Raw genomic sequence first — 22,744 nt, 5'->3', positions numbered from 1 at the left:
AAGTGACTGGGCCCCACATAATTTCACTTTAAATAGTTGATGAATGACACATTTTTACAGTTGTCATTTGGTAGTCTCACCTTTACAGTATGGTAAAGTAACAGAGAGTTTGGAATTAGATGTGAGTGAGGTACAGTTATTTCATCTGTGGTTTCCATGGCACTCATTTATATGGCTATGATCCATCCTTTTAGGTTCAGAAAGAGTAAAATGCTGATGAAAAATTAACTCATATTAATTAATAAATGATGAAGTAAGACAGGAAGTCTCCAAATATGCAGTTAAAAGTTGGAATATTGATTCTGTCAGCGTGGTTTAAGAAACTACTATACTGAGTGAATTCATCTGAGCAGTTCTTTGTAAGTGAAATAATTCTCTGCTACATTAAATGCATGGCATTTTAATTATATTAGACATCTTTTCAAATCAAACAGGAAAAACCAAATGCCCCAGTCTCTTTTCTCTTTTTGTGAGAAGCCACAGTTGATCAGGTCCACATGATTTGGGGTTCAGTTGCTTTTATAAGAGTGTCACAAAGGTATATATTTGAGTGCCTTTGTATTCAAATATACTTACATATCATGCTAAAAGCACATTTCACATCAAATAGAGTGTCCCTAGTGTTTCTGAATAGTGATTCTACAGACAAGAAGATGAAAGTGAAGTGCTAAGCCAGACACACTAAAGAAGAGCTGATGGCACTTCCATTCACTGCAAACCGCTATATGAAAATATACATAAAATAAAGCACCAGGAGACAGGCAACAGGTACAAGGGGTCCCCTTTCCTTTGTTTGCAGTAAAGCTTAGTCCTTGTTTAGCTTGCTATTTGAATAGATGTACTTTTACTTGCTGAGAGCCCACTCACTTCCCTAGACCCCAGACATTGTTTTTTTGTTTCTCAGTTTGCAAAATTTTTCAGAACAATAGATGAACACATGTTTCTAATATATGACTCCTGCCCTCTGACACCCAGAAAAGTGGCAGCCATGAGACAACTCTCATTACTAAACTGGTGGATCATTGCCTGCCCCCTGCCAGCTCAGAAGGGTGAGGTATCCTGAATAGCTGACAGACATCAGGCCCAATTCAGCTGTCAAAATCACATCTGTTTGAATTCCTTGAGTGATCCATGCTACGATGCAGGCAGCCGGCCTTTGCCTTGATGTGAGCCAGTGGAGAGGTGCAGAAGAGCCAGCACTTGGCTTCTAATCGTAAATGCAAAAACAAATTTCACAACAAATTGCATTTCCAGAGCTGCCTGATGCCACATGATTGAACGGACTGAATTTGTTCTGGTCTAGTGACTCAGGGGATGCTGGATAGAGCAGTCTCTCCTGACTGTTAAATGCTAAAGCATCAAGGGCAGGTCCTTTAACTTTCTGACACAAAGCAAGGGGTTGAGGAGAGGCAGCTGCTGAGCTTATTAGTGCTATTCAATTAAGAGAGAGTAAATCAGCAAATAATGCCTTTTAGCAATTTCACCAGGGTAAAACACTGTCAGTGATATTTCCTATGCATGTTTTTTTTTTTCTGAATTAAAAAAAACCCTCTGGGAACTAGAGATGAAAACACTAATGCTCTGTAAAAAGAGTATAAACTAATGATATTGATAGACTTTTTTTCATATAACAGTGGTTAATACCAGGCGTGGTAATGATGCAATGCTTGTAGCATGACTATGAGGTGTACAAGTACAGAAGGCGAGATATTATGAAACAGTACCTGGGAAATAGCCTGGAGGACCTGGCTCTGCACTCTTGATGAAGTACATACAGCTTTGCTATTTGTTCACCTGCCTACTGTCTCCAAACACCGATTTCAATGTGGAATCAGCTTCTTGTCTGATTTGAATATTAAGGAGTGCAAAGTGCAACATAGGAAAATTGGTTCACTTGTACTGATGAAGGCTCTTCCTCCCCTTGTGGGAATATTACTAGTAAAGGCTTTAAAAGGATTTTTAGAATTTTGTCTTAAAATGTATAAGAAAAAAATATATACATTTTTTATTTGTCTGATTGTAAAAATTAATGCAATCTTTAAAATGATAAAGTTTAGTAGATGCTAAAGGTTTTTCAGCCTGATAATGAATTGAGAAATTTGCTGTTGACGAAAGCTCCATTCCAGATGGGACTTTGATTAGGGAAAAGTGAAGTATCTTTTCTCTCTTACACTGAAGCTCAATTTTTACATTATAATTGACAAGCCTCCCCAATGTTCTATAACTAAAGAAACTGACATTGAACTAATCTAATTTGTTAAAATGCTAAATACTTTAACAAAATATAATGTCTCAAAACGGATTCCTAAAGCATGACTTCTTATCCATGGTAATATTTGTGTGCTTAGTAGTTTATAGTTATATCTTGTGCTAAATATCTTACATGGCTTGTTCCCAGTTAGGACTTTTAGTTACAGAGAAAACCTGATTATATTTAGACTCGAGTGTAAGGTTCTAATACCACACACCTGTCTCCCACCAATCATTTCCAGTATCTATTATTGTTGTTGTGGCAAAACCTAAAATTAACACTATCTCACTTTAAATACTTAGATAATTCTTCAGTGGCCTAGTTACCAGCATTCTTCAGAAAATGTGCTTGTATATGTGTTAGAAAATTAAATTTTTATTGCATAAACTTATAAAAAATGAGTAATTCTCTCATTTATTGGTAAAATAAGAACAATGCTAATATAGTTTTTAAAAATATATAAGAGCATTCAAATGAACTCATTTGCAAATGAAAATAGGTTTCTCATTTGGCCATACAGATTTTTTTTAGAGAGAAACTAGAAACTACAATTGAAAGCCTAGTGGTTTTAATTATGTCCTTCATAAGATTGGAATTCCGATTAGGCATGAAGGTCTCATTTGGAAAATTAGGATTAAATGGTACCTACATAATATGCTAATTTTAAAGATTTATTTTATTTTAAGTTATGTAAATGTGTATGCCTGTGTGTATGTGTGCATGTGAAGTGGCAATGAGTGAAGAGCCCATGAAGGCCATAAATGTTAGATCCCCTGTGGCTGCAGTTAGAAGCAATTGTGAGTTATCTGGCCAGAGTGCTGGAAACAGAACTTGAGTCCGCTGGAAGAGAAGCATGCATTCTTAATTGCTAAGCCTTCTTTCCATCCAACTCATAAGGTTTTGATATGAGAACAGAATGTTTCAATAATTTTAGAATATTTGGGAAGGATATCTGGTACCTTCTCAGCTTTTCATCTGGGCCAAATAATAATAATAATAATAAAATAATAATAATATAACAGTATTTCCTAAATTCAATAGTCATATTGCTTAGAATTAGTTATGGGTTACCCTCATAATCCTCGGTTCAGCTGGTTTGTATAGTCATTTCTATGGTCGGCCAGATTCCTTACATCTTGGAATATGTAGGGTAAGGCTGTAATTTCTTTTTTTGTTGTTGTTTTTTGTTTTTTGTTTGTTTTTGTTTTGTTTTGTTTTTGTCTTTTGTAGTTGGTTGTTTTTGTTTGTTTGCTTGGTTGATTGGTTTTTGTTGTTGTTTTATGTATTTAAGGTTCTACCTCCAGTTCACTTGCTAAAACATAAACTTGAGTTTGTTCTCCTTCTTATTATTTAATGAAACCCTAGTTCCCTTTCTTCAGATGCATCTTCCTCTCTGAAAACTTCTCAAGTCCCCTTCTGTCTTATAGAATTGATACAGACATTATTAATTACTTACGTAACAAACGCTCTTCTTTTCTGTTACTAACAAAGTTTAAATTTCATTGTGTCACTGCTATCGCTATGCTGGAAAAGTTAAGTCTGTCCACTATTGAGTTCTTTGAGGTCACAAAATGGAGCACACATGGGAACTGCGCATTTTTATGAATTGCCTGAGTGCAGGCCTGGAACACACAAGAACTTATCAAATGTTACTTAGTACTAAAAAAAAAATGAGAACAAAATTTAAAAATTTTGGGGAGATTATCTGCTGCATTTTCTCACCTGAGTACCTGAGAGATGTTCTACTCACAGGATCAAATTTCTATCACATTTTAGCTTCGCTTTTCCTAAGTGTTATTTTTCTGATCATATCTCTGCACTTCATAGATTCAGGTATAGATAGGCCTTGATCATTTCCTGATACTCACTTTAACTTCTTTTTCCATGGCATGCTTCACTTTTTTGAAGACGTTTGAATGCTAAGACAAGAGTAGCAGCCATTAGTTTAAAATCTCTGTGTGACATTTAGTCTTGCACTTCTCTTCTGCAGCAATAAAACATATTCCAATATAATTTTGACAAAGAAGATCAAATGCTGTCTTTCCAATATGAACAGGTCTGATAATCACAAGTAGAGAAATGACTTCCTCTATGGAAGGCTGTTAAGTGAGAGAAACCACAATTCCCTATCTGCCAAATGGATAACGGGACAGGCAAGACTGAGGAGCCTGGTGCATAAACCCAGGACTTCTGTCTGCAGTGGTACTGTGAGCATCCTTCTTCTGGTCTGGGAACACAAGTAAGGTGTACCCCTCATAAAGGCCCGCTAGTCACAGCAGAAGTGGTAAGAACATCAACCACCCTTCTCTAAAACAATGAAACCTCCCTGGAGTGCCATGCTGCTCTGCTTCTAATTCAAGAAGTCAACTGGGCCTTTTAGCTGCATTTCATTTTCCAAGACCAGCTGTTAAGCAATAGAATAAAAGGCATAAATGTCAAATGGAAATCCTATGAACAAAAGCAGGATATGTAGTGCACAACTCTCCTACCAAACAAAATTCCTCTTTTCATCTTATGTTCCAGTTATCACATAAGGATTTACTATATTTGCTTAAGAATTTGTGAATATCCTCCTTATATTTTATGTTACAGATAGTAAAATATTGAAAAATAAAATTGTTGGTACTTAGTGTTGTGATGATATTAGACATCTGCAGATTCAAAACACAGTCTCAAAGGAGTTTTAGGAGAAAAAAGTCTTTCTTGGTATAAAATAGCTTAATTTTTGAGACTCTTTTGCTTTAAAAAGAAATTGGATTATATCTCATAAACTGTTTTCTTTAAAATATCAAATTTCACAAAGTTAGTCAGCCTATTTAAGGCCCAGGAACCAAAAGAAATAAACAAAAATAACCCAATTAATGGTCCCAAGATGGAAGGAAGTAGGGTTGACAACCATGGAGAGATTGAAAACCAATTCTTGTACCAGCTCTCATCTTTCTCTTTCTCTTTCTGTTTTTACTTAAGGCCTCTTCTGACCTTTTTCAGGCTCTGTTTAATCATCCCTGTCTTGTCTATATAAAAGCAACATTCTTCTTTAAGGGCTGTACACAGTCTAGAGCTGTACACACTCTTTTCTATTGAAACAACAGATAGATAATTTGGTAGCAAAACCTAGTCAGATACATTATCATAAATTAGCTATGGAGGACCACGAGACTCAAGATGAGGTTGTTAATTTATCCAGGGTGTTCCCAAGTCCCATCTCCACCCAACCTAAAAGAGGGGACTTCTGCCCCTAGACAAAGCAGAGAGGGGCTACCCAGAACCCCCTCTGACTGTCGATCTGAATGCTTGATTAGGCTGCAAGGCTAAGCACTGCAAGGGAATATAAATAAAAATTTAAAATATCTTTCTAGGTTCCCTGAGGGACAAGCCTGACTGCATAGGGATTGATATCAAAAGTATCCCCTCTCCAGGAAAAAGACATCGGGATGGGTATGGCCCTCATGCCTCACTGGACAACAACAGGAGGACCAGAGCCATTACAAGCTCTCCTTTAACTACTGGAGGTCAGGCTTCTACTCTCTCCCCCCCCCCCCCCCCCGCCTTCACAAGAGTAGAATCCTCAAGGCCCTTCTATACTTGGAGAAGGGAGGAGATGTCAGGGGCAGTCCTGCTTATACACTGAAGGCCTAAAATCAGCCATAGGCCTAAAATCAGCAATAGGCCTGACATACATACCTGCTAACACAAAGTCTTGGGTCTCTATGGAAAAACACTGAAACAGATGGTTATAAGCTATTGTAAACAGGCAGCTTTGGTGAAAATTTACCAGCCTGAGTAGTCATAGACCTTATAGATAGGTAGCCGTGGCGGATAGTATCAATGTAGATAAGGATAAGTGAATCATAGGCAGAGTCATAGTGACCTGACCCCTGAACCTTCACCCAGCTGACACACTGTTCTAGAAGGTATCTGTACTCCCCTTGAACACCTATGCTCCTGTGTCATCCCCTTCGCCTCATCCTGCCTTTTTGTATTTATAACCACTGTGTGGAAAAGTAAAAATTACGATTTGATAAAAAAAAGAAAGAAAGAAAGAAAGAAAAGAAAAATAAAGTGAAGTGGAAACTTAAAAAAAATCAAATTTCACAGTTGATTTGCTACATAATGACAAGGAATGTCTTTCTGCATGATGATAACACATCTTCTTATGTTTATAAAATCAAAGGACTTGATAACTAGGAAGTTAATACCAAAACCAAATCAAACCAAAAAACAACAAAAAACACAAAACACATCTTGGAATATTGGGCTAAAAGCCAATAATTTTTTAAGTCAAAAGCACCTGTTGTGTTTGTGTCAAAAAAAAAAATACAGATGAATCACAAAATTCCTTCCAATGATTGTTTTTCAATAAGCACAGACTAATTTACATCAAACCAAGCCAAAAAAAAAAAAAAAAAAAAAAAAAAAAAGCACTGTTGATCTAAGGAAGCCGCTGGAGTAGATCAAGAATAAAAGCTGTTATCTACATAATACCCAGTAATGGTAGGCTTGAACATGGAGCACACATAAACCTTTGGGAATTTTTTTTTCTGTGATGTGAAGTTAGATTGAAGGAGGGATCAGAACTCCTCCCAGGTCCCAAGGGATAAGACAACACTGCACTGCACATGGCAGAGAGTCAAAACTGGCAGCTGTGTGTTCCAGTTGGCAATTTTCTGCAGGAAATGGGCATCTGCCCCAAATTCAACAAAAGATTGGAATTGTGGTAAAACAAAACTTTTTGTTCTTCATTAACTCAGCATAATATATGCTTTGTACCTACTTTTTTGTTAGTAAAGGTTTTTTAAATTGATGTGTAAAGATATATTGTCATATTTAGTCATATTTGACATGTTCTTACAGACAGATCTTAGAATATGAAGTAATTGGTTGTAAGAAACTCAAAACAGAGGAAAAGCAGAAAAAATCCTTTCTATTAGAAAGTTTAAATGTACTGTTTGTAAGAAAGAGGATCAGTACAGGACTCCATATTCTCACATTTTCCTTCCTTCCTTCCTTCCTTCCTTCCTTCCTTCCTTCCTTCCTTCCTTCCTTCCTTTTTTTTTTTTTTTTTTAGAATAATACAAGTTATCTGTGAATAAACAATCTTATACTTATTCATGGCAACACTAGCCACAAAACTACACATTTCAACATGAATATTCTTTTGTTTTTAAGATAGACATTTCTATCAATAAATCTTGCCAAGTGGAGGCCAATACAGCAACTAAATTAGCTCTAGTGGTTAGCATATTTGGCCTCAATAACCCCTTTTTAATTTGCCTGCTTTGTGCATAGTGCATATGGTTCTTGTCAAAGCTGTTTCTGGAACTTCTGAAAATAGATTTTTTTTTTCAAAATGAGGAAAATACTCCACGATCACAGATAACAGCATAATTTTCTACAATGTAAAAGATGTGTTTCGAATTAAACACTGGTATTCATTCACTTATATTTTTGGTAATATTCAAATGCTAATTTATTTAAGATTCTTTTGGCAGAGCCAGTTTCATTTCACATTTACTACAAAGCATTCAATTTGACTATATGTAACAATTATATGGATACCATGAGTAAATTTCTGCTTTACACGATAGAAATTTCATTCCCATGGCTTTTTGTTTCTCTAAAATTTCAAACGTATCCTCTATAGTCATGTTCCTCTATAGATATCTCCAGCTTACTGTACTGAGGTTCCATAATTTATTTCCCTAGCACTTGAATACTGATGACCTGGTCTACAGTAGGAAAATACTGAAGGCTGATTAGCAGTAGCCAGGATGGCGACCTTTATATTTCAAGAGGTAAAAAGTCATGATAACTGCTTTTATTTATACACCCATTCCTGATTAAAATGTGTGATGTGAAGACATGGAGATGCTGTACTACTGGTGTAAGGTGTCTGTTTCAAATCCCTATTTTCTACTTTACGAAGTTCCTTCAGGTGTTGACTTTGCTAACAGGTATAAGACTGAATGTTAAACATCTTTGCTGTGAAGAGAAACCTGTGTTGCTTCTAGTTCAATACAGTAGTATTGATACATGAAGCACTTGGGATGGGATTTTAAACAGCACACACTACTTCTGATTATACCTGCTTCTATTTCTGGTTGATTTGACTTATTTAAGTGATGTGTGGACTTGAAAGAAACAAAATCCAACCATCTCAGTTTCCTTCTGCTGCTGTTAAAAAAAAAAAAAAGAAACTCATACTGGAGGCTTAAATAGCTCAGAGACATTTCCTCAGTTGTCTGGTGTTGAGGGAGCCTAGGATGAAGGTATTGCTGATTGAGTATCTAGTGAAGTGACTTTTTTGGTTTCCAATGTCTCTGTTTGTGACCTCAGTATTGGAGACAGACATGAACTTCCTAGTTTCTCTCCAGTTGATTCAGGCTTCTACATTTATGATGTCACTTTATGAAATTAGTGATCAAAGTTCAATCTCTGTGTATAGTCCCTGATGATATAACATAAAAATGTTGTAGGACTATAATTCACCCCTCACCAATACTTAAAACACCAAAGTAAATGACTGATAAGAGATTTTAGCAAAATGTCATAGACTGCACAGAGCCTTTTGTTATTACCTAAGCACTGTGTGGAAATGCAGATCTTCTTTTTATTTTGATGTCATTTTAAGTTATGTGTATATTTATTGGTGTGAAAGGAGTGTACTTGTGGAAGTGCTTGTGGAGGCCTAGAGAAGGCATTGTATCTCCTGAACTGGAGGTATAAGAAGGTTAAGTTGCCCAACATGGCTGCTTTGAACTAAGCTCTAGTCTTCTGTAAAAGTTGAGGGCACTCTTAACCCCTGAGCTATCTCCCTAGCTCCAGAAATATAGATTTTCATTCTTCAGTTTAAACTTATTATATCTTCAGTTTAACAAGGTCTCATGTAATTTCTTTTTTAAAAATATTGTAGAAAAATGTCATAGAATGCATGATAAAAATAAAGGTTACGTCTGTATATTGTGTTGAAACTTTTTTCCATAATTAAAACAGCTAAGATCATTTGCTATAATAATACCTAACATTTCAAGTGTATTATGGTTAGAAATTTATTAGTATTATTTTTGTCATTGTAGACAAAACTAAAACATTGATTGAATTTCAGGCTTGACATTTTATTAATATATGCTATGAAAGATTATTATGTTACTTACTCCCACAATTAAGTAAAGAAAATCTAACTCTGGACATGGACTGAAATATATGTTAATTGTATTATTAGCTTAAAACATGCTATTCATCTTTTATAAAATTTATGTGAACTGGAATGGTATTATTTTAAAAATAAATAACACTTTAAATGATGCATATATTTTCTACAACATAGGAAGTGTGACATTACTTATAATGGAATTTTCAGTTATGCTGCGTTTCAAAAGCCACTTTAAAAAATTTATTCTATAATGTCAAAACTCAGAATTATGCTCACAAAGCATATGGTTTCAGCACAGCTTTATCAAAGTATCTAATAAATAAAAAACTTTTCATATAGCTGACATTTATAGGTCCCTACCATATATTTCCTTAATATTCTATCTAAACACTTGATACAAATGAAAAATGAAAGTTTATTTGCCATTGAGAAGCCAAAGATACACTGTACTAGCAACAATCTGGAATATCAACAGTTTGAGACAAGCTGCAAATAAAGATGACAAGTGTGAGAATCTGGAAAGGTGTATATAATCTTAACATGTAGTTTGTTTTTTTTGTATAATATTCAAATTCATGCATGCATTCTTTTTTTAAAACAAACTAAGCTTTTTATTAGACAAGTTAACATAAGAGGTTTGGTTGTAAAGGCCAAAGCCTGTTCCATCATTAGAAGTCTCAGTTTCTTCCTTCTTTGCTTCTCCTTTTTCTACTCAGCTTGGGCAGCATTGGTGGAGGGGTCAGGACTGCCTACTAGTACAATTTCAGCTCTTGGAGCAGGACCAATAGGCTCAACATTGCGGATGAGGTTCCCAATGTTCACGTTTGCCAAGGCCTTTGCAAAGAAACCAGACCAGAAAGGTTCAACATTGACACCACACCAATCTTAATGGATTTGTCATCTAAACCAAGCAATACTGAATGATAACAGTACTAGTTGCACAGTTAGCAGCTAAGTTACAGTCATTATATAGTCCATGTTAATAAACTGATTGTTTCCTTAAGCTAACAACACTTTGTGTTTGTGTCCTATAAATCTGAGATACCAGGTAAAGCTATAATACTTTTTTAATTAAAGGTAACAAAGGGTATTGTGATATAATCTGCATCCATACTGTGTCATGGTCTCCTAGTATACTTACCTTGTAGTATAATGTAAGTGTACAATTCTTGAAAGTTTCCATTGGATAGATGAGGGAGAGCACATGACGTCAACATGTCATCATATGCTGTATCTTATGCACAAGAGGAAATACCAGCTTCTCAAAAATGTGATTATTTCATGAAAAGCACACCCCACTGAGCTGTCTTATTGCTGTTATAAAAAAATCTTTATTGCAAGGAATTCTTTTGTGCTGTAGGAAAATAATTTCCACACTTCAGAATGTTGAGCAGCAGTTTCAGTGGAGTGCTATGGTTCTCACAGATTACTCTACCCCATTAGAATATTCATGATCCAATCAGAATGCTTTCTAAGTCTCCGCAATTTTTCCATTGTAAAATAAACTAGGTACATTTTGATGAAACAGCTCATGCCGAGCAAATGCCTTCATTAATTTTTTTTTTAAGTATTTTATAGATTCTGTTACTATCAAAGAACATTGCTCTGTGAAAGCAGACACCATTCCACTAAATCAAGATTGGTATTATTGAAAAAAAAACATTGTACTTGAAAAAAAAAAAAAAAACAGGATAAGACTAAAACATTATCAGGCAAAGTGCATTGACAATGCAAATCAAATGCACACAGTGTAATTATAATTGTGTATTAGCTGAGGAACTGGAGATTATAAATGGTGTGTCTCTGGTGAAGAGTTTGCCTAAGCACATTACATATTCATTGGATTTTCATTTTTATTCACTAAATGTCCACTTCTCCCTCCTACACACCAAGCATTGTGACTGTATGCCTGAAATGAATATTCTGAGTTTAGAAGAACATGTTTGTACATAAAAATTAACAAAACTGACTATAAATATAACAAATGTTGCCACTAATCTTCATGGTTTCATCTGATTATCAAGGCTGTGTTGGTTTTGTGAAAGGCAAGAATGTTCTGTAAAATTTGTGCAAAGATAACATCAAGAGAGTATTAAAAAGATCTTACAGATTCACTCTTACTAAAGATGAAATGGAGAAAGGGGCTAGACATCTCTCAGAAAACCCCCAGACCCCACACTTTACTGCTTATCTGCAGTCAGAGTAAGATTCTTATTTTAGATCAAGTTTCAAACACAGTATCTATGTGGTAGCTAGACAGCCAGTAAATACCTGGGAAAGGAGTGAGGAAAAAGTGGTATTTTCCACCTTAAATAATTTCTTTTAATTTTGGAAGATGATATTTCTACCACATTATTCTCATTTGACACCTTTTTTTTCATGATTGCCTCTGATTTCCTTTAATTATTAAAATTTAATTATAGTTTATATTCTTAACTTTGAAAGGTTGGTTAGAAATGGGGTCATTTAAAGTATCTCTGCTCTGGCTCAGATATTGAGATAGTCTGCTTTCCATTTAAATGGGAGAATTTAATTCATTAGTAACAATTAATATAAATGCATTCATAATGGCTTTATTTTATTATAGCTATTTTAGTAGATATGCCACTTACATTTTATAACCATATACTAACTGATTTTCATTGGCTTTTGTCATTAAAGGAAATTTTATTGTGTTGTAGCACAATCATTTTTCTAGAAAACATGAGATCTCTCTTAAGCTAAAAGCCAGTCTCACATAATAAAAGACGCATGGGATTCAAAGATACATTTGCTAACTGGTGATGCCTCTGTATTGCTTGTGAAATGAAATTATTCAAAAATTTTTCTTCCTTCCCAAATCAGTTTGACAAATTTGATTGGCAACTTGTTAATTTATTTAATATTGACTTCATAATAATGACTGTGTTTAAATCCATTTGTACAGGCATATAGTATCATCTATGGGAATTCACTCCATAGAAAATAATTGCTCATATTTTAGCTTTTATTCTAAGGGATTCTGATGGCAAATATGATGAGTCTTATTAATATAAAAATACAATTATACTAAATTATTATTGGACAGCTAATGATGGTGAAAGTAGGTATGAGCTTAAGCCTTCTAGATTCTTCTAAAATGTTTTCTGTAAGAACATATTTTTGTCTTTTTGTTGTTGTTGTTGTTATGTCCTTTTGTGGTTTAGGTATCTAAGTAATTGTGATTTCATAGAATGAATTAGGTAGTGTTCTTTCTGTAGCTATTTTATGGAATACTTTGAGGAATGTTAGTCTTAGGTCTTCTTTGAAGGTCTGGTAGAATTTTGCACTAAAGCACTCTGTCCCTGGGCTTTTCATTGGTTGGGAGGTTTTTAATGACTTTATCTCTTTCTGTAGGGAATATGGACTTGTTTAGAGCATTTACCTGCTCTTGATTTTACCTTAGTATGTGTTATTTGTCTAGAAAACCATCCATTTTATCTAGATTTTTCAGTTTTGTGGAGTATAGACTTTTGTAGTAGGATCTAATGATTTTTTAATTTTCTGCATTTCTGTAGTTATCTCTCCCTTTTCATTTCTGATTTTGTTAATTTGGATACTGTCTCTGTGCCCTTTAGTTAGTTTGCCTAAAGGTATATCTATTTTATTGGTTCTCTCAAAGAACCAGGTTTTGGTTTTGTTGATTCTTTGTATTGTTCTCTTTGTTTCTATTTGGTTGATTTCTACCCTGAGTTTGATATTTCCTGCTGTCTGCTCCTCTTGGGTGTGTTTACTTCTTCTTTTTGTTCTAGAACTATCAGGTCCCAGCTCAAGGAGAGGCCACAGGCCTGACACTATTACTGATGTGCTTACAAACAGGGGCCTATCATGACTGCCCAACAGCAGCTGAGAGAATCAGATGCAGATATTTATAAACAGCCAATGGACAGAAGCTGGTGACTCCTGTGGTTGAATTAAGGAAAAGTTGGAAGTAACTGAGGAGGAGGGCAATCCTGTAGAAGGACCTGCAGTCTCAACTAACCTGGACCCCACTCCCAAGATCACTCAGACACTGGACCACCACCAACCAGGCAGCATACACCAGCTGATATGAACCCCCCCCCCACACACACACACACACATATACAGCAGAGGACTGCCTGGTCTGGGTTCAGTCAGAGAAGATGTACCTAACTCTCAAGTCCCCAGGGAGTGGGGAGGTCTCCTTTGGGTGGGGGTAGAGACCTCTCCATTGAGATGGGGTGGGGGGAGGTATGAGATGTGGAACAGTCAGAGGGTAGACCAGGAGGGGGAAAACATCTGGAGTGTAAAAAAAAAATTAAATTAAATTTAAAAAATGAACATCTTTCTTTCTTTATTAACTTTTATATACAGTATATTTTAATTATTTACTCTTTTATTTCCATCTTCCAAATTTTTCTCTTATCTTCTTGATCTTTTCCTAATCTGTAGCTACTCTACTTGTTAACTTTGTTTTATGTATTTATGTGTGGGTGTGTATTCATATCTTTCTAAATATAACCTGTTCAAGCTTAATAATGTTACTTGTATGCATTTTCAAGATTAACTGAATATGTCTATATTGAATATGAATACTGGATATGTCTATAAAACAGTACCAAAACTAAGGCTCAGGGAATATTTAGAAAGATGGTGCAGAAAAATTTTAAGAATCGGAAAATCATGGAGTTTGCTATGACAGTATATCTACTGGTGATGCCAAAAGCTACACTTTAATCAAAGTCTCAGCAACATGACTGTCTAAACATGGGGTGAACAAGTACAGGAAAAGTACATGCTCAAATGAATAGAGAAAGCCCAGGAGACCTCAACCCTATGCAAAGAACTACAGACATCTAAGAAAGGATGAGTTAGAAAATAAGACTTTTCAAGAGAAGAGCACACCATTTGTTTATCCAATACATTTTGATTCCTCTTCCAATTCCTCCCATATTCTCCGGATTATTCCAGGAACATTATGTATTCTATCCATGTCTTTAAAAAACAAACAAACAAACAAACAAACAAACAAGTAAAATCAAAACAGATTTAAAAAACAATAAGACAAAAATGCAAAAAAAAAAACCTCAATAAAAGTCCCCATACAAGTCTTGTGTTTGTACATGCATGCATCCATGTATGTATGTGTGTTTCTCTCTCTCTCTCTCTCTCTCTCTCTCTCTCTCTCTCTCTCTCTCTCTCTCTCTCTCTGTGTGTGTGTGTGTGTGTGTGTGCTTGTTGTCTGACTACTGCTAGGCATTTAGTCTGGCCTGGAGTGTGGTTGATATACCTAATAATTGTCCAGTGTTGAAAACTGATTAGCAGAACAGTTTTTAAATGTTGTCTATGATTACCTGTTGTGATTCAACTACAAATCAGCCTTAGAGTCTGGTGAACATGTCATGCAGGATAACCAGAAGAAAATCTCCTGAATAAGTTAAATAAAACATATACTACATACAATCTTTTCCCTATCACAACCCGCTACTCTAATACAAGTGTTTCTTAGGGTGATGATTCCCTCATATATTGGAGGGAACCAGCTTTTGCAATTTGTTTGAAAGGAGATCATTGATGTAAGAATTGGGTTCCCTGTATCTCCTCTCTACAAAGTCAAACTCATCGTAAATCATTCAGTGTTGTCTCTGTACCTCACCAAATGTGCTGTTTCCTACAAATCAAATCTCCTCCAAGCACTGCTCCTTCAGAAATGTACACTGAAGAATAATCTTCCTGGTTACTGGCTGAAAAATTTAAAAACTTAAAAATGCTGGATCCTAGACTTCAAATACTTTTTGTACAAAGATGGCAAGAATTAAAAAAAAAAAAAAAAGACTCATGGGAAAGCAACTGCCCTTGCTGTATATGTAGGGGAGGATGGCCTTGTTAGGCATAGGTGGGAGAGGAGATCTTTGGTCCAGTGAAGGCTGGATGCCTCAGTGTGGGGGAATTCGAGGGTGGAGAGGTGGTAGTGGGGGAATTCGAGGGTGGAGAGGTGGTAGTGGGTGGGTTGTTGTGGGTACATCCTCATAGCAGCAGGAGGAGGGGGATGTGATGGGGGTTTCTGGGGGTGGAAATGGGGAAAGGAGATCACATCTGAAATGTAAATAAAATATCCAATAAAAAATTATAAAAACAGAAACAAATAAACAAAACAAAAACCACTAAATGCAGATGGAAAGCAAAGAGGAGTGGCTATTGAAGGAAGTCATAATGCAGAGCTTCTCTCTAGCTTGCCTTGCATTTGTACACCCCACCCCTAGAGGTCGAGGCAGCAGGAAGTCTAGTTTGCATTTCCATATAAGTCTGAGGCTTGTTTCTGAGGAAAATGTATGTTCCTTATTGTGGGACTCCAGTATTTTCTCCACACTGAGGAAGTGATAGGCCAAGAACATCAAACTTGCCTACATCTAAAGTGAGTTGACCTTACTACTTCAATAAAGTACTTGAATGTCAATGCCTTCTTTATAAAGATAATTACAGTAAAGGAAAAAGGCTGGGCAGGTTGTATGCTTGGCAGCTCTGTGTTGAGATGAAAGCATCTGGAGAGAAATCTAGTAGGCAACAGTCATCTTCTATTAAAAAAAAAAAAAAAAAAGCACATTTGAAAAGATTCCTTTTTGGCCTAAATTAAAGCTATGGCTTGGATGAAAATTAAAGGCAAGCTGGAGAGATCTCTCACTAGTTGGAGTACTGGTTGTTCTTCCAGAGGAACAGGTTTCAATTCCCAGCATCTACATGGCAGCTCATAACTGTCTGTAACTCCTGTTCCATGGCATCTGACTTGCTTACACATGCAGGCAAGACAACTGTGTACATAAAATTTAAAAAATTATAATGAAAAATGAAAAGGAAAAGGCATTACTATAAATATGACTTAAATAAGCCTATTTAGTAAGATGTTTTTTGGAATCCCTAGCTATCTTAGAAGACTCACATTTACTTTATTACTAGTATTGCTTTGCTCATAAATACTTTTTCTATTACTGATATAAATAAAATGATGACAGCTGGGAAAGGGGCCAAGGATGAAATCTATAGGGCAGGTTGGACAAAAATGGTCTCAAGAATGCTGAAGGAAACTATTATACTGTTAGAAGTATAAACTATTATACTTCCCTCACCAATGGGATGATGAGATCTCCGATCTTAGGTGAGTTATAGGCAATGAGATAAAGGATTTGATCACATAGAGCAATTCTGGGATTCAGAAGAACCTTTATTTTTCCATATTGCTACTATGGCTTGTCTTTTAATATTTATGTCATATTTTATGACATATTTTATGTCATATCATTGGAAATGTATATGAATAAAATGATTAGTAAAAAATAAAAAGACATGAGAGGAAGACTTCATTTCACAACCAACAAAACCTTCTACACATTTACTATAATTCAAATTTTATTTGTTTCTAAAGTAGTATCATTATAATGTTTTTCCTTCTACCTCTCTGACGTAGAAGAGGAAGCTGATATTTTCAACCTTTTAAAGGAAATGAAGCTTCTAAATTTGTTGAAGTAGCTTGACCAAACATATTGCCCTTTCTGCTACCATTTCATAACAATTGTGATCACGTGTCAGTTTTCCTTACGTACTTATTAGGTTTTGGATATGTGATTTTCTGTTACTATTTTCATGTGTTTTGCAGCTTTCAAAGGTTCTGGCTCCTAGATGTCTAGAAGTATTATTTTTTTTAATTTCTTCTCTCTTAGATGCAAATTATGAACATAGCCCCTATGCGGATCATTAGCACACACACATAAACCCTGATTGAATCGACACATTGCTGTTTGTGACGGATGCATCTTAAAACACATTGTGTCCACAATCTCTGTGGTATTCCCTCCTTCAAATATATGGAGGGTGCAGAAGCTAAACAAAAGGTTTGGCTTCTCATGAATAAATTACAAGCAAGAGGTATAAAGTTGAATAGGCCATCAAAATATACCACAGCTTCTCTCGTGATTATTCTTGCTCTGACAAATTGCTGAGACTAAAGTTCAGTCTTCAATGCGGAGGCACAGGTGGTACAAAAGTAAAGCCTCAAATCAACAGCCAGTAAAGAAGTGATATCTCCATCTACAAGCAGGCAAAGCAGCCATATCAAAGATGCTCTTTCTGTTCTTCTCAAAACTTTAGATGGCTGCAGCCCAAGCAGACATCTATTTGCAGCATGATACAGACCCTAGAGTTCCAATCAACCAAGTTAGTTGTTTTTAAATTTCTGATGCAGTGAAGTAAGATAATATTTTGGCCATAATTATAATTTAACAAAGTCTAACCACCAATATATGTTTTTTTTTTTAACATTTCTGGTTGTAAGGTGACAAAATTCAGACTGTTTATATTAAGTTAATTTGTTGTCTTAGTTGAAAATGCTAACATTATAAACTAAACAATGAACTGCCATATCCATAAGTGCATATTTGAATTTCTATCTTGAGAAAAAGATTTAAACTCATATTTCTTCATAACTAACTCAGTGTATTACTGTAATGCAAAATACATGTGCATGTATAATTATACTGGATATATTAATGTAATATTAACTGTTTTATGTACATTTCTGTCTAGATTTTATGCATATGTATCTAAATATACATGTGTGTATATAAAAATTTACATTATATGTATGTTTCTATATATTGTGGATCTATGTATCTATATAAAAATAATCATTTTACACATACATACATGTAGCTTACTACTAATATGTATATACTACATATGTAATTCATATAATATACAGTACATTATTTATACAGAATTGTACCTTTTCAGACATGGTCTAGCCACATAATATTGAAAAATATTTCTTTATCATGGTTTCTATAAGTGAATGAACAATTACACTATAGAATTATTACAAAGATTAAATGTAAAATCCACACTAAATGGTACTGGGGACTTGATGTTATTTTTCCCTAAAGAGTTTGAGAACTGGAAGCTTGAGTTACAGTTTAGTATTGTTGAATTAGTGTCTGCAGTTCTCAGAGGTAGCAAGGTTCAGAAGGGTTTAATATACTTCTTATGAGATTCCCCTGCAGTCTCATGAGCTTTATCCGTGTTTTTTACTGACATGATGTTATCTTCTACAATATTGTCTATCCAAGAAGACTCTAATTAGAGACCAGTTCTACAGTAGTACCTGATATGAGAATTTCAATATCTATTATTTTGAACAAAATAAACCACTTTTCTTAATGATATTGTCTTGCTTTAGACATTTCATTACAATACAAATGAAAACAAAGAAATACGTATTAAAATGTCTGACTCACAGGAAGCACTCATAGGTGTTGATTTCCTTTTATTTCTTCATTTTCTACTTTCCTGAAAGATATCTTATTCATAATTTCTCAGCCTCACAATAAAAAAATTGAAAAGGCCTTGGTAATAGACAGGCTCTACTAATAGTAGTTTAAAGATTTTGAAAGGTAGATGGATTTTACTTATAGTTGCAAGATTGATATTTGATAATATTTTTCTCCGTGCAGATATCTTTATAATAAGGTTCTCAAGGTGAGAAATGAAATGTAAGCATGTTTTGACCTTTTGATTTCCTGTAACACTTCTACCCCACACAATTGTTCCAGCACAATGATGCACATTTTTGTGCTATACTCTAGCTATAGACATTTGAAATAATTCTATTCAAGTTGACAGTACTATAATTTTACCTGCTAAGTTATTCAAATAAAATGTCTCTGTCTGCTAAGATTCTGGATGTAAACACTGTCTCAAGTTTGTTTTGTTTCTTTTCTTTTGAGAAAGGTTCTGATCTGTGTTCTAGGGTCCCCTTGCATTATGGGGAGTAAAGGCAACCTCAAATTTACAGTGGTTCTTCTCCTTCGGCTTCTCTAAAACTAGGACTGTACTTGTGTGCCATCATTTACAGCTACATCTATTTGTCTTAAAGAAAACTCAATTATTAGAAGATAAGTAGGGACGTAGTGAATCCACAGGAATCTAAAGAGCACATGAGACTAGGAGGTCCTCAGTGGCTCATCACAGAAAGTCTAGCTGCTATGCTGTGATGTGACGAAAACCTGCAGAGTTTCTTCTTTCATTGCATATTCTAGCTCAGACTCAAAGTCCATGGCTTAGTATCTGTGTGGCCAAACGTAGGTCATGCAACTTTTCTTTATTTGCCAGAAAGAGGATAGAAAAGCATGTTGGTTGGTGTTACTGTAGTGGTTGGTAAATACTCAAGTTTATTGTTATATCAAAATTGGAAATCACAGAAACAATTTCTCCAAGCAAATAGTGCTCAGGTACCAAGACAAATGTCAGTGAACTAAAGAGAATGATACATGATTGACTTGTACTTGTTGAATGAAGAGAAAGCCTTCAAAGGAAGGCAAAGTACATTATCTTGACAATGCTAGGAAATAGGCAAGGTAATGAGACTTGAGAAGAAAACTCATTATTTGAACACTGATACAACATATTTGTTCATGAATTAGTATTGTCAGGGACATTCTATTTAGATAAATAGAATTTATAAAAACTTAAAATGCTAGACTTTTTGGAAATGTTTTCGCCTTATTGAAAATCATCCTTGAGTACCCTAATAGAGGCAGGAGGAGGAAAAAGAGGATAGGGGGTTTGTGGAGCAGAAACTGGGAAGGGAGAGATAACATTTGAAATGTAAATAAATAAAATAACCAGTAAAAAAGAAAATCATTCCTGCAAATATTAAAATCAAATAATATTTAAATTATAGCAATACACTTATCTGTTGGTATCCATAGAGAACTTTCCCCAGGACATCTCTATAACCAAACTCTTGAACTATTATAAAATATAATAGGACTTGTATGTAATTGATATTTCCCTAATACTTTATATCATTTCTAGCTTATTATTGTACCTAAAATAATGCAAATCAGTGCCAATGAATTATAAAAATATCTCACACATCCTAGCAAATGTCTAGATCACACAGCAAAATTAATAATACAACCTGAAGTCACCTAAGACTTAAATCTAACATCCCACTATGTAATCAGCCTATTTGTTTAAATTGTCTTTAAGAGAACAATGCAACAGCCAATTTTGCTTGCCATGAATCTCCATATCATCTTTTGTATTCCAAGTTATTGTGTAGCTCTAATCTTAAATTATGTCCATTTCCATGACTGACCCAGAGACCAGTTTTCATGTGTCCTATTTGTTTTGAAATCAAGAATAGGTTGAAAGAAACCAATAAAACAAATATCCACCATAAATGCTGGAAGTAGCATTTGACTTTTTGATATTATTTGTTTGTTATCTGGGCCAGTTGGATTGAGTCAAAGTCTGTGACTTAATCTCTTATAAAATTCTGTTAAATACTCCTGCAAAATATCTCTCACTCTTTCTCATATGGGACTTTTTTATTTGCTTTACAAATATATAGAAAAAGCTTTTCCTTTGAGGTACTCACACACAGAGACAGATGCACAGACATATTCGCCAGGAAATATTCAGATTGGCAATATTCAGACACAGACAAATTACAGACAGGAGTTGTGTGGGGCAGTGGGCTGTTATAAACAGCTGGGTTCTTGGTCGAGCATGAGCTTGGAACCCTGGACCATTATTAGACTTCAGGAGTTCAGCTCTGCTCCTGGGCCCTGGTTCTTTTCATTTAGCTTCAGTCCCCCACAACCCCTCCCACAGAGAGGTCTATGGCCTTTAGTCACAGGAACAGGCCTCAGGTCCCAGAGAGATTTACATACTAATGAGTTGCCTGAAGGCCAGAGGGTGGAGCCAATTAAGCATTTTTCTCAGGCCCCTCCCCCCTCGCTCCCTCCCTATTTAACTCAGGTCTGCGCCTTTCTGGGCGGGGGTGGGGGGATGTGGGGGGTGGGGGTGTGGGGGTGGGGGTGTGGGAGGTGGGGGTGGGGGTGTGGGAGGTGGGGGTGGGGGTGTGGGAGGTGGGGGTGGGGGGGAGGTGGGGGGGAGGGGTGTGCACATCCAGAGCCATCCACCATCCACCATGACATTAAAGCCTGTAAAAACCCATGGACTTTTTCCTGTCATTGGGACCACACAGTGAGGAACCATGAAAGAGGCCTTTAATGAGCCATAGCTGTGGTGTCTAACTTCCCCCTGGAGAAACCCTCTCTGTGTATCCCCAAAGAGTTGATATAAAGCATAGAAAAAGAGGAGTCAAAATTTTTTAGTTTAGTTTTATATATATATATATATATATCACAATGATACACCACTCTCATTCTTCCTGTGATGCAATGTGGCCAGCTGCCTTTTACTCTCTCTCTCTCTCTCTCTCTCTCTCTCTCTCTCTCTATCTCTCTCTCTCTCTCTCTCTCTCTCATATTACACATGCTCAGTACATGTGAAAAACCCTTTTGAATATTTTTTATCTATTTTTGGTTGAACCCAAGGACATAAAACCCATTAAAATAAAAGCTAAACAGTATATTATTTGCAAATAAAACTTTGTATTTTAATTCATAATTTACTATGTTTTTGTGCTGATAAACTTTATATCAATTTAAAACAGACTAGAATCATCTCAGAGAATGGGTCACCAATCAAGAAAATGCCTTCATAAGTTAGGGCTTCAGGAAGTCTATAAAGCATTTTTTAGAATTAGTGATTGATGGGGAGGCCCATCCCATTGTGGTTGGTGCTTTTCCTGGGCTGGTGGTCCTAGGTTCTATAAGAAAACAGACTGAGCAAGCCACAAGTATCAAGCTAGTAATCAGCATCATTCCAGCCCCACATGGCCTCTACATCAGCTCCTATCTCCAAGTTTCTACTCTGTTTGAATTCTGGTTATGACTTCCTTCAATGATGAACAGTGATATGGAAGTGCAAGCACAATACAACTTTCCCTCCTCATGTTGCTTTTGGTAATAAAAGAACCAATAGAAAAGCTCACTAAGACAATAAAAATATTATTGACATTTTCCCTAAATTCCTGGCACAAGCTTTTTAAAATTCTTGGAATTCTTGGAGCTACTTTGAACTAAACTTTTCTTAGTTACACTTCCTTGTGTTGTGATAAAATGCCATTACAAAAGCATCTTAAGGACAAAGTGTTTTTTAGGCTCACATTGTAAAGGTCTAGCACAGTTAAGGAAGCAAGAGCCTAAAGCAGCTGGCCACATTGCATTCACATTTTTGAAAGAATGAGAATAGTAATTCTTGTGCTGATGTAACTTTCTCATTTTTGTACAGTTCAGAATCTCAACACAGGTCATAGTGTAATCCACAGTGGGACTGTCTTCCCACCTCAGTTAACCCACTCATAGTAATTCCTAATAGGCACATTCATGTCCGTCTTCCAAGTAACTCTAGATCTCATTAGGCTCACAAATAAAATTACCCATTGCAAATTGAGTTTA

General features: G+C 35.6%; 1 protein-coding gene across 1 annotated transcript in view; it reads right to left on the bottom strand.

Moving 5' to 3' along the window:
- Positions 1-22,744, bottom strand: part of Ptprd (protein tyrosine phosphatase receptor type D) — a 1,324,101-nt gene that overhangs the window by 847,544 nt on the left and 453,813 nt on the right. The window lies entirely within an intron of this gene.

The sequence above is a fragment of the Arvicanthis niloticus genome, chromosome 5 (assembly GCF_011762505.2).
Source record: "Arvicanthis niloticus isolate mArvNil1 chromosome 5, mArvNil1.pat.X, whole genome shotgun sequence".
Classification (NCBI taxonomy): domain Eukaryota; kingdom Metazoa; phylum Chordata; class Mammalia; order Rodentia; family Muridae; genus Arvicanthis; species Arvicanthis niloticus.
This window is presented reverse-complemented; position numbering and strand designations above follow the sequence as displayed.